The 13522-nt window shown below is 41.4% G+C and overlaps 1 protein-coding gene across 1 annotated transcript in view; it reads right to left on the bottom strand.

Moving 5' to 3' along the window:
* LOC100196693 (ubiquitin-like modifier activating enzyme 3) overlaps nucleotides 1-10390 on the bottom strand; it is a 41496-nt gene extending 31106 nt beyond the window's left edge. Inside the window, 4 exon segments of the mRNA NM_001141715.1 lie at nucleotides 8410-8533; nucleotides 9070-9140; nucleotides 9319-9453; nucleotides 10220-10390. The gene's annotated coding sequence lies outside the window, so the exon portion shown is untranslated.
* Nucleotides 10391-13522: the final 3132 nt, after the last annotated feature.

Here is a 13522-nt window from a genome sequence, read left to right as displayed (position 1 = left end):
CCGATCCTGTGCAGATGTTGTTACACGTGGTCTGCCACTGCGAGAACGATCAGCTGTCCGTCTAGTCTCACCGTAGTGCTGTCTTACTCGTCTCACAGTTCGGACATTGCAATTTATTGCCCTGGCCACATCTGCAGTCCTCATGCCTCCTTGCAGCATACCTAAGGCACTTTCACGCAGATGAGCAGGGACCCTGGGCATCTTTCTTTTGGTGTTTTACAGAGTCCGTAGAAAGGCCTCTTTAGTGTCCTAAGTTTTCATAACAGTGACCTTAATTGCCTACCGTCTGTAAGCTGTTAGTGTCTTAACGACCGTTCCACAGGTGCATGTTCATTAATTGTTTATGGTTCATTGAACAAGCATGGGAAAGTGTTTAAACCCTTTACAATGAAGATCTGTGAAGTTATTTGGATTTTTATGATTTATCTTTGAAAGACAGGGTCCCGAAAAAGGGACGTTTCTTTTTTTGCTGAGTTTAGTTCCGACTGTGCAAGTAATGTCTAACAGTAATCTAACAATTCCACAACAACTACCTAATACACACAAATCTAAGTAATGGATGAGTGATGACCGAGCGACATAGGCAAGATGCAATAGATGGTATAAAATACAGTATATACACATATGAGATGATTAATGCAAGATATGTAAACATTATTAATGTGGCATTATTAAAGTGACTAGTGATCCATTTATTAAAGTGGCCAATGATTTCAAGTGTGTATGTAGGCAGCAGCCTCTCTTTGTTAGTGAGCGTGGGGACTCTCACTAGAACCTTACATCAGTTTATGGCATTATCTTCCTTGCACTGAAATGTACAATTTTAAAGTCAATCTAACACAACATTAGCATTTGTGTCCATTCATTATATACTGCTCAAAAAAATAAAGGGAACACTTAAACAACACATCCTAGATCTGAATGAAAGAAATAATCCTATTAAATACTTTTTTCTTTACATAGTTGAATGTGCTGACAACAGAATCACACAAAAATAAATCAATGGAAATCCAATTTATCAACCCATTGAGGTCTGGATTTGGAGTCACACTCAAAATTAAAGTGGAAAACCACACTACAGGCTGATCCAACTTTGATGTAATGTCCTTAAAACAAGTCAAAATGAGGCTCAGTAGTGTGTGTGGCCTCCACGTGCCTGTATGACCTCCCTAAAATGCCTGGGCATGCTCCTGATGAGGTGGCGGATGGTCTCCTGAGGGATCTCCTCCCAGACCTGGACTAAAGCATCTGCCAACTACTGGACAGTCTGTGGTGCAACGTGGTGTTGGTGGATGGAGCGAGACATGATGTCCCAGATGTGCTCAATTGGATTCAGGTCTGGGGAACGGGCGGGCCAGTCCATAGCATCAATGCCTTCCTCTTGCAGGAACTGCTGACACACTCCAGCCACATGAGGTCTAGCATTGTCTTGCATTAGGAGGAACCCAGGGCCAACCACACCAGCATATGGTCTCACAAGGGGTCTGAGGATCTCATCTCGGTACCTAATGGCAGTCAGGCTACCTCTGGCGAGCACATGGAGGGCTGTGCGGCCCCCCAAAGAAATGCCACCCCACACCATGACTGACCCACCGCCAAACCGGTCATGCTGGAGGATGTTGCAGGCAGCAGAACGTTCTCCACGGCGTCTCCAGACTCTGTCACGTCTGTCACGTGCTCAGTGTGAACCTGCTTTCATCTGTGAAGAGCACAGGGCGCCAGTTGGGAATTTGCCAATCTTGGTGTTCTCTGGCAAATGCCAAACGTCCTGCACGGTGTTGGGCTGTAAGCACAACCCCCACCTGTGGACGTCGGGCCCTCATACCACCCTCATGGAGCCTGCTTCTGACCGTTTGAGCAGACACATGCACATTTGTGGCCTGCTGGAGGTCATTTTGCAGGGCTCTGGCAGTGCTTCTCCTGCTCCTCCTTCCACAAAGGCGGAGGTAGCGGTCCTGCTGCTGGGTTGTTGCCCTCCTACGGCCTCCTCCACATCTCCTGATGTACTGGCCTGTCTCCTGGTAGCGCCTCCATGCTCTGGAAACTACGCTGACAGACACAGCAAACCTTCTTGCCACAGCTCGCATTGATGTGCCATCCTGGATGAATTGCACTACCTGAGCCACTTGTGTGGGTTGTAGACTCCATCTCATGCTACCACTAGAGTGAAAGCACCACCAGCATTCAAAAGTGACCAAAACATCAGCCAGGAAGAATAGGAACTGAGAAGTGGTCTGTGGTCCCCACCTGCAGAACCACTCCTTTATTGGGGGTGTCTTGCTAATACCCTATAATTTCCACCTGTTGTCTATTCCATTTGCACAACAGCATGTGAAATTTATTGTCAATCAGTGTTGCTTCCTAAGTGGACAGTTTGATTTCACAGAAGTGTGATTGACTTGGAGTTACATTGTGTTGTTTAAGTGTTCCCTTCATTTTTTTGAGCAGTGTATATAGATTGTATTTTGTGGGGGGAAAGGTTATTCTAACAAGAGTCCCATTGCCATACTGTACATTTAGAGTACGCTAAGTCTACAGTGGTGATAGTAGTAATGATGATGTGTCACCATTGTCTTCCATGGAGGGCAGTGAGCGGTGCTGTCAGGGAGAGGAGAGGATAGAGGGGCACTACCCAGATTGTTATTGCCCTGTGAGTGATTCATTACTCTCTCCGCCTTAGTGGTTTGATTAAGGCTCCTGTGATTTATCTATGTTATTCAGAACATTATTATACTATCCATATACGCACTCAACAAAAACACAGTGTCTACTGGCTTGTGCACGTGGGTGCATGTGCGTGTGTGAATCTCCTTGCTATAATATAAATCTTGTAGCTTGCCAAGTGCGTCTGAATAAATTAGGAAATGTACTCTCTCCATCAACAATTGCGTATTAAAGCAGTATTGTGGAAAACTCTAACCAAAGATTAAGGCAGAGACTATTTAATTGTATAATATAAAAATCTTTAATCAAGCAGCTGTGAGGGAGCTCTATCTCTGATTTCACAGGGAAGAAGTCCAAGAGTAAAATGGCCCTTATATAGTGGGAGGTAAAAATACAATGATTATTGCCCTCCGACGAACCATCAAACAGGCAAAGCATCAATACAGGACTAAGATTGAATCGTACTAAACTGGCTCCAACGCTCGTCGGAGGTGGCAGGGCTTGCAAACTATTACAGACTACAAAGGGAAGCACAGCGCGAGCTGCACAGAGACAGGAGCCTACCAGACGAGCTAAATCACTGAAGCATGCATGAGAGCATCAGCTGCTCCGGACAACTGTGTGATCACGCTGTCCATAGCCGATGTGAGTAAGACCTTTAAACACAAGGCCGCAGGGCCAGACGAATTACCAGGACGTGTACTTCGAGCATGCGCTGACCAACTGGCAAGTGTCTTCACTGACATTTTCAACCTGTCCCTGACTGAGTCTGTAATAGCAATATGTTTCAAGCAGACCACCATAGTCCCTGTGCCCAAAAACACTAAGGTTACCTGCCTAAATGACTACCGACCCGTAGCACTCACGTCTGTAGCCATGAAAGGCTGGTCATGGCTCACAACATCACCATTATCCCAGAAACCCTACTGTAGACCCATTCCAATTTTAATACGGCACCAACAGATCCACAGATGATGCAATCTCTATTGCACTCCACACTGCCCTTTCACACCTGGACAAAAGGAACACCTATGCGAGAATGCTATTCATTGAACGCTGAGCTGTAGTCAACACCATAGTGCCCACAAATCTCATGACTAAGCTAATTACCCTGGGACTAAACCCATCCCTCTGCAACTGGATCCAGGACTTCCTGACGGGCCGCCTCGAGGTGGTAAGGGTAGGTAACAACACATCCGCCACGCTGGTCCTCAACACAGGGGCCCCTCAGGGGTGCGTGCTCATTCCCCTCCTGTACTCCCTGTTCACTCATGACTGCATGGCCAGGCACGACTCCAACACCATCATCAAGTTTGCCGATGACACAACAGCGGTAGGCCTGATCAGTGACAACGATGAGACAGCCTATAGGGAAGAGGTCAGAGAGCTGGCAGGACAACAACCTCTCCCTCAACGTGATCAAGACAAAGGATATGATTGTGGACTACAGGAAGAGGACCCAGCACGCCCCCATTCTCATAGACGGGGCTGCAGTGGAGCAAGTTGAGAGATTCAAGTTCCTTGGTGTCCACATCAACAAACTATCATGGTCCAAACACACTAAGACAGTCGTGAAGAGGGCACCTTAAAGCCTATTCCCCCTCAGGAGACTGAAAAGATTTGGCACGGGTCCTCAGATCCTCAAAAGGTTCTACAGCTGCACCATCGAGAGCATCCTGACTGGTTGCATCACTGCCTGGTATGGCAACTGCTCGGCCTCCGACCGCAAGGCACTACAGAGGGTAGTGCGAACGGTCCAGTACATCACTGGGGCCAAGCTTCCTGCCATCCAGGACCTCTATACCAGGCGGTGTCAGAGGAAGGCCGTAAAAATTGTCAAAGACTCCAGCCACCCTAGTCACGGAATGTTCTCTCTGCTACCGCATGGCAAGCAGTACTGGAGCGCCAAGTCTAGGTCAAAAAGCTTCTTAACAGCTTCTACCACCAAGCCATAAGACTACTGAACAGCTATTCAAATGGCTACCCAGACCCCTCTTTTACACTGCTGCTACTCTCTGTTTATCATCTATGCAGTCACTTTAACTCTACCTACATGTACATATTACCTCAATTACCTCGACTAACCGGTGCCACCGCACATTGATTCTGTACCGGTACCCCCTGTATATAGCCTCACTATTGTTATTTTACTGCTGCTTTTTATTTATTAGTAACATTAATTGTAAAAAATTTACTTAACACTTTTTTCCCCCTTAAAACGTCTTGAAGCGTTGTTGGTTAAGGGCTTGTAAGTAAGCATTTCCCTGTACGGTCTACACTTGTTGTATTTGGCGCATGTGACAAATAAAATTTGATTTACATAAGTTCTTTTATACAAGCAACAGTTCCAGAACACAATGGCCTTTGTTAGGGTGCAGACATACCAGGAGTCTATGAAAGGCATAACGTCACAGTCCAACACAGAACATATCCTTTGAGAAGTTACAACATCCCCTGATGCGCATTACACACTTATTAAATTATTTAAAATGTGATGGATGTGTTTACTTTAAGCTGAAATTGCCTGGGTGTAATCATTGTGCCAGAAGTGTAGTAAATATGTCTTATCTGCAGTGAAAATGCATGTTGTGCGTTTAATGGTTCAGATCTGTGAGCTTCAGTTTGTCTTCATGTCATCAGGTTGACAGAGTGGAGGAAGCAAGATAGCAGCAAATGCATAGAGTCCCTAGACGTGAATGGAAAGGTGGAAGTAAATACATACATATAACCTACTAGGGGATGATTTAATGTCAAATGAGTGTAGATGTTGGATACACTTTCAAGAACTTTGGCTACATATCAATGGATTTGAGGGATTTTCAGATCTCCATCTTCCAACCAGTACAACGTATACCTTTTCACCCCCAAAATGTTTTGATGACCCCCACTTCCTCCCTTTAACAACTGACCCAGGGCCTGCATTGGAATAGTCTTAATGATAATAGTATCAGTGAAGCTGTAATACATAGACCAGTCTAAATCAGTCTTTAAAAAACAACCAGGGAGTTCAGTAGTCCATCTTCTGGATTCTGCTGTCTTCCTGGTGTGAGGGGTGGGTGGGGCGTTATTGCTGGTTTGCACTTTGTACTTCCTGTTTCTAATGGGCAGACCCCCACATACAGGCAGTTTGTGCTCGGCAGATCCTGCCAGGAGGGGTGGAGGGCTAGCACTGACCTTGCTTCGCATGTTTTTTCCCGCTGTTGTCCCCAAGAGCTTTTCTAAGATGGAGGAAAGGCCCTGCCTCTGATGTTGGCTGGATCTGAAGTAGGCTAAGTCAGAGACGCATCTATAGTGGAATTTACATTGATCCCAGTGTTTATAATGGCCCAAAAAGAAAGTTTTCACACAGTTTGAATATGCAATGGAAAAAAGGACAACCTTAGATTTTTTGTTTTAGGAATGCAAGGCCATTTCTTCTGTCATATAACAATGTTTACACTTGACATAGGCTTACTATAGTCATCACCAAGCATATTAAACAAATTGAGTTGAAATCTGTTTTTGGGACCTGTAATCGTGCTAATATTACAGCAAGCATTATACAGTGCCTTCAGAAAGTATTCATACCACTTAACTTATTTCACATTTTGTTGTGTTACAGCCCGAATTCAAAATGGATTAAATATATGTTTTTTCTCACCCATCTACACACAATACCCCATAATGACAAAGTGAAAACATGTTTTTCGACATTTCTTTCAAATTGATTGAAAAGGAAATACAGAAATTGCTAGTTTACATGTTTTCACACCCCTGAGTCAATACATGTTAGAATCACCTTTGGCAGCAATTACAGCTGAGAGTCTTTCTGGGTAAGTTTCTAAGAGCTTTACACACCTGGATTGTGAAATATTTGCCCATTATTATTTTCAAAATTCTTCAAGCTCTGTCAAATTGGTTATTGATCATTGCTAGACAACCATTTTAAAGTCTTGCCATAGATTTTTATGCAGATTTAAGCCAAAACTGTAACTCACGGATCATCTCCCAGTGTCAGGTGGAAAGCAGACTGAACCAGGATTTTGCCTGTGCTTAGCTCTATTCGGTTTCTTTTTGATCCTGACAAACTCCCCAGTCCTTAAAAATTACAAACATACCCATAACACGATGCAGCCACCACTATGCTTGAAAATATGGGGTGGTACTCAGTAATGTGTTGTATTGGATTTGCCCCAATAATAGCTCTTTGTATTCAGGACAAAAAGCTAGTTGCTTTGCCACATTTTTTGCAGTATTACTTTAGTGCCTTGTTACAAACAGGTATTCTGTCCAGGCTTCCTTCTTTTCACTCAGTCAATTAGGTTAATATTGTTTTGATCGAACCTCAGTTTTCTCCTATCACAGCAATTCAACTCTTTAACTGTTTTAAAGTCACCATTGACCTATCGGCAACTGAGTTAGGAAAGACGCTCATATCTTTGTAATGACTGGGTGTATTGATACACCATCCAAAGGGTAATTAGTAACTTCACCATGCTCAAAGTGATATTCAATGTCTGCTTTTTTATTTTGACCCCTCTACCAATAGGTGCACTTTCTTGCGATGCATTGGAAAACCTCCCTGGTCTTTGTGGTTGAATCTGTGTTTGAAATTCACTGCTCGACTGAGGGACCTTATAGATAATTGTATGTGTGGGGTACAGAGATGAGGTAGTCATTAACCTCTTACATGTAATGGCAAAATGTAGATTTCTGTCTAAGTAGACATACCCAAAAGTAACTGCTATTCATGTGGAATTACATGATTCAGTCATGCAAATACTTGGTATATTTGGAAAGAAGACATCTGGGAGATTATGAGGAAATGATCAAAAGACAGATAGGAGTTACATAGCTCAGAATACACAAGATCGAGCACACACAAAATAACCTTGTTTCATTTTGAAAGTCATCTTTCATTGATAAGCAATAAGTGAATTATTGATGACTAGAGCTGGAAACACATCAGATGGCTTCCACAACATTGTGAACAATATCAGAGAAAAATGGGACTGATAGACCTAACAACTGGAAATGGGCAGATGTTTTAGTAAGTGGTGTCAGGTGTGGTCACGGGACATTGCCAAGTGTCCCTATACCTCTCCAAAGTGACATATGTCTGTAAATGAGATAATGCCAATGCTATTACATATTTGTCCTTTCAACCTCTCCAAAGTGTCCGAATGTGGTAATTGCACTGTTTTAGCACACTGGATGTGCCTAAAAGGTATTGTTCACTATAAAAAACTAAATGTTTACAACACCCAACTCTTTCAAACATTGTGGTGGTTTTGGGGGCCAAACAGGGGATATCCATGGTTTTTTCAACCTCTCCAAAGTGCCTGAACATTTAGCCTAGGCATATCCAATGTATTGGTCCTACATAAAAATGAACTGTTTACAAAAATAATATAAAAGCAACAGATGTACATTAAAAATATATATAAAATGTCTTATCAAACACAAACTTGGTTACACATGTGTCCTTCACTGAAAAAGGTGCAAAAATAGAAATAAGCTAAACTATTTACAAATGGCATTTGTGTTTGTTTTACATCCTATGTGTAGCTGATTAGATTTATCTTTCACCATAGCTTGTGCATGTCCTGGTAGTCTTTGAAGCAGTCCCCCTCTGCCAGGAAACAAAAAGCGAACTGGCATTTCGGACAGAAGATCTGGCATTTCACCCTTTTCCCCTGTGTTTTGTGCAATGCTTGCAGTTCTTCCTTTTGTCTTTTTGCATGTGTGTTGTATAGTGGAGCTCACCTTGAGTGGGGGGTCTTGTGACGGTTGTGAAGTTGCTTTGGGCCCCCAATTCAGCCCTTTCCAACACCAGCTGCTCTCTGAAGGCCAACTTGGAGAGAGGGGGTTAACCTTTTGCTTTGGCCATCTGCTTGTGGAGAATGAAAGAAAGCATTTACTGTAGCAATGTCCACAACTTCCTGGTCTTGTGGAGGACCTGGTTGTAGCCTATCAGAGCATGCTGTCATTGTAGTCCTTCACAGAAACGGGGACATTCTTCCTCACCCATGCCCCATTGGCATTTTTCACCCTCCTTGAGACATGGTTGTTATTGAATGCCTTATGCTGTGTGGTGAACATGGTTACTCCCCTAGTGTTCTTCCATTTCACAAAAAGCAGCTTGTTAGTCCTGATCCAACGTATGGTTCCCCTCTCCTACTGTCTTTGTCATGCTGTCATCCGGAGACACCTGAAACCCCACCTCTTTAAGGAATACCTAGGATAGGATAAAGTAATCCTTCTAACCCCCCCCCCCCCCCCCCCCCCTTAAAAGATTTAGATGCACTATTGTAAAGTGGTTGTTCCACTGGATATTATAAGGTGAATGCACCATTTTGTAAGTCGCTCTGGATAAGAGCGTCTGCTAAATGACTTAAATGTAAATGTAAATGTAATGCTGTTTACCTTGGTCTCGGGGAAACCGGTTCTGTTAGGACAAATGGTGCCACAAGCCCCTATTTTCTTTTTCAAGAGGTCTATGAAAAATGGATGTAGAACCATCAGACGGGCTGATTGATATTTATTTTATTTTTTTTATTTTACTTTACCTTTATTAACTAGGCAAGTCAGTTAAGAACAAATTCTTATTTTCAATGACGGCCTAGGAACAGTGGGTTAACTGCCTTGTTCAGGGGCAGAACGACAGATTTGTACCTTGTCAGCTCGGGGATTCGAACTTGCTGCCGCCCCGATATAGCAGTGGGGGGTGAAGACCTTGACCGGCGGGGGCGCTTGCTGGGGAAGGGTGGCTCCCAAACGTCAACATCCAAATCTTCTGCAACCTCCAGTCTGTGGTGAATAAAATAAAGGGATATATTGCTGTAAGACACACAGAATTACAGTTGACAAAATCTACAAAACAACATTACTGTAAAGTAAAAACACCAAACCTTAACTTTATCTGTACAGTGACTCACATAGAAGGTGTGAAGAACACACAATGCAAACAGTAACACTTTGGAGACAAAGGCAGAGGTGAGAACCACAAATAAACAATGGCCATGAGAGTTTATTGGCCTCTCCAAAGTTTCAAGGATGAAACTTAGAACAGCAAACAGTGAACTAATATGAAACATAGACAATAACTACTTTGGAATTATATAACATTTTAATTATTTGTTAAATAGGCCTATGTAAACTAAATCCAAAGCACAAAAAGCAGACAACTTATAAAAAACTAAAAATACATATAGTAAATTAGAAATATAAAGTCATGAAAGCAATCTTCGTCAGCCAGTCGAAAACCTCGTTGTCCAAATCGCTCCCCTGATTCCCGAGTCTGACTCCAGTATTTTATTCAAAGATTCTAGATCGGTATACTTATTCATAGCCGTCTTTTTTAGTAGCCAGTCCCCTGTGTAATGGATGCCTACAGCACGGAAGCAGGCGACATCATATTTTTGATGTGCAAAGATACTGTCACTCGGTGGACATTCGATGTTTCCATTACGTCATACATCATTAGATAACATTGGCAATAGGCTAGATTTGTTCCTAACAACCTAAGGATTCATTTGATACCTATAGCTCAAACACAGACCAAATCGAAGCTTACCTTGTAAGATGTTTGGTTAAAACATTGTGTAAAATAAACATTTTGACTCTCGGGGCTGGTGATCAATAATGGTAGGTCCCAGGCAGACAAATAATATATCGTTATGATCTGTGGAGTCCTGGCTTTCAGTGTGTATCATGTATTCTGTGTTTATTTTGTTTACGCTTCACAACGCTATCTGAAATGTAGGTAGCAGCCATCTTGAAATGTGGTTATCTGCTCGACCTTGTCTTATATATTCGTATCCCCATATATGGTAGTAAGTCACACCAAAGACTTTCAAGGAACCGATCAATAGCCAAGATACTCAGCTTTCCGCAGACCCCCTGCGTTTGCAGCAGTGGTTTAAAGTACTTAAGTAAAAATACTTTTAAGTACTACTTAAATCGTTTTTTGGGGTATCAACTTTTACTTACTCGATTCTTAAAGAAATTCTTAAAGAAAATAATGTACTTTTTACTCCTTACATTTTCTCTGACACTCAAAAGTACTCGTTACATTTTGAATGCTTTGCAGGACACGAAAATTGTCTAATTCATGCACTTATCAAGAAAACATCCTTGGTCATTCCTAATGCCTCTGATCTGGCAGACTCACTAAACACATGCTTCATTTGTGAATTTTGTCTGAGTGTTGAACTGTGCCCCTGGCTATCTGTAAGTAAAAAAAAAGACAATTGTGTTGTCTGGTTTACTTAATATAAGACATTTTAAATGATTTTTACTTTTACTTTTGGTACATGTAAACCCAAGTATTTTTTAGACTTTTACTCAAGTAGTATTTTACTGGGTGACTTTCACTTTTATTTGAGTCATTTTCTTTTAAGGTATCCTTACTTTTACTCAAATATGAAAATTGGGTACTTTTTCCACCACTGGTTTGCAAATAGCTACAGTTCTCATAACAGGCTGAATTGAATAAAAATTATAATGGGGACTTTACATTTAAGAGATTAAAAAAATATTTTTAAACACTATTAATGAACACAGAATGAGTCCATGCAACTTATGTGACTTGTTAAGCACATTTTTACTCCTGACCTTATTTAGGTTTTCCATAACAAAGGGGTTGAAAACTTATTGACTCAAGACATTTCAGCTTTTCATTTTAAATTAATTTGTAAAAATTCAAGCTGCAACACAACAAAATGTGGAAAAAGTCAAGGGGTGTGAATACTTTCTGAAGGCACTGTATATTATTTTCACACTAAAAAGGTTTATCAGGGAGAAGTGGTTTGGTGTCTCCTCTGTGCTGATCTGTATCATTGTATTGGATGTTTGAATGTGATCTTCCTATCAGTACCTGCATCTGACAGGGAAGCACCGGCTGTGTCTTTCAAACACAGAACAGGAATATAACTACAAGAAAGCCTTCAGACAGAGGAACGGAAATTTCCTCTCAGCCTATTTCAACCCCGTTTATTCCTGCTTGTGCTTCTTATTTCCTGTCCTCCTCAGTATACTTCCTGTCCTTCCATGTCTTGTGTTCCTCCAATAGTATTGGCTCCCCATGCAGAAAGAGATTATGTTGGAGAGATAAGAACCTATCCCCAGTCCTGCAGAATTTAATCTGCTGAGCAAAACAAAGAACCTGGAATTATTTATTTGACTATGGACAGTTTATTATTATTTCTTTTTTTAACCTTTATTTTACCAGTTTAGTCTCACTGAGATTAACAATCTCTTTTACAAGAGAGACCTGGCCTAAATAGCAGCAGACAAAGGTGCAGACACATTTACAACATAAAACACAAAGCACAGTTTAATTGACACATATTTGTGATCATTGTAGAGTGGTCCCTGCAGCGTACCATCACAAATATGTGGTTGGAACAGTAGCAACAGAACGTATGATGCAACAAATGCGTCTAAACAGTATTGTTGTCTGAAAAGCATCTAAACAATGTTATGTGATGGGAAATAAAAGGTACTCACAACTTTATTCCTAAATTTCACCCTTTATTGTAAAAGATAAATGCGAACACATCCACAGCCAAATTCATTCCATAAACCAGCTTAAAATTAAATAACAGGTTGCGTTGACAAAAAAAACAAAAAAAAACACGAGTTAGCGACCTAACAGATAGACTTGCTTGAAATGTACCACATCTCTGGTGAGTACAAAGGAAACATTTAATATTGTTTAGAAAAGAGATGCGGGTCACAGCAGTTAACAGCAGCTAAATTCTTTATGATTGGAGCCATGTTTGTTTATGTTTGACAAGCAAAAACGTCCGAATGCCATTCACTATAAGACACAAATAAACAAAGTCAAAGTCAAAGATGGCTGCGCCCATTGCCTGAAAAATATTAGCTTACTTTGGCCACTTTTCAGCATATTACAAATCTTCGATGTACACATGTCCAAAGTTTTTATTTGTAAGTAAAACAACAATGAAGGCAATGCGGGCGCCAGCTGGATAATGTGCCAGGGGGAAAAGTTTGTTCAAGTTTGTGTTCTGACTAGAGATGCACAATGTCTTCATACTTGATCTGGGAAACACTGGGGAAGTGCTTGGACTCTTGTTAAAGAGAGAAGTTTGTCCAGCTCAGTAAATCCTCAAACATAAATTGTCCGCAACAATGAAATGGGCTACTTCTTATGTGAATTAATGAGGAGGCAGAACACACCTCAATTCAAACTGTTGTTAGAAATGAAAAATGATAAGAAAATAATTAGAAATGGACAAGTTAAAACATAGCCTATAGATAATTAGCAGGCAGTGTGCCTTGGTTTGAGGACAGCGCAGGTTGACTGTCCTGTTGCGTAATAATCACATTTTGGAACAGTTTGTGCATTCTGACATCACTCCCATAAAAAAACGTATGCTGCGGCAACCGTTATAGATATTTGGAACTCAAGAGGGAAAAGGTTAAAAAAACAAAAAAACTGCAAGATGGTTTGGGAAAATGTGGTGCAACTAGGTGTCAAAACATTGACAGGCCCCACTTCATTTTCCATTATATTATTTAACCTATCTTTAAACTAATTTAAAAAGACAAGCTCCTGTAATTTCAGGACCATTAGAAGCTTGTTCCAAGCGGAAGGGGCGGAGAACTGGAAATCTTTTTTCCCTAGCTCTGTATAGGCCTTATGCACAATCAACAAAACACATTCAGTCATGTGAGTGCAGGCGATAGTTTTAATTTGTCTGCTGGACAATGTAGTTACACAAGTATAAATAAAAACGTGCCAAGGATTTAATCTCAGAAGAGCTAAGGAAGGTATATAGAGGGTACAGTAATGAGTGAGAGCTTTAGAATGAGTGACAAACCTCAGTGCCCTATGATACACAGTGTCCAG

The sequence above is a fragment of the Salmo salar genome, chromosome 22 (assembly GCF_965601325.2).
Source record: "Salmo salar chromosome 22, fSalSal1, whole genome shotgun sequence".
Lineage (NCBI taxonomy): Eukaryota > Metazoa > Chordata > Actinopteri > Salmoniformes > Salmonidae > Salmo > Salmo salar.
The sequence above is the reverse complement of the archived record's forward strand: the minus strand, read 5'-3'. Positions and strand labels throughout refer to the sequence as shown.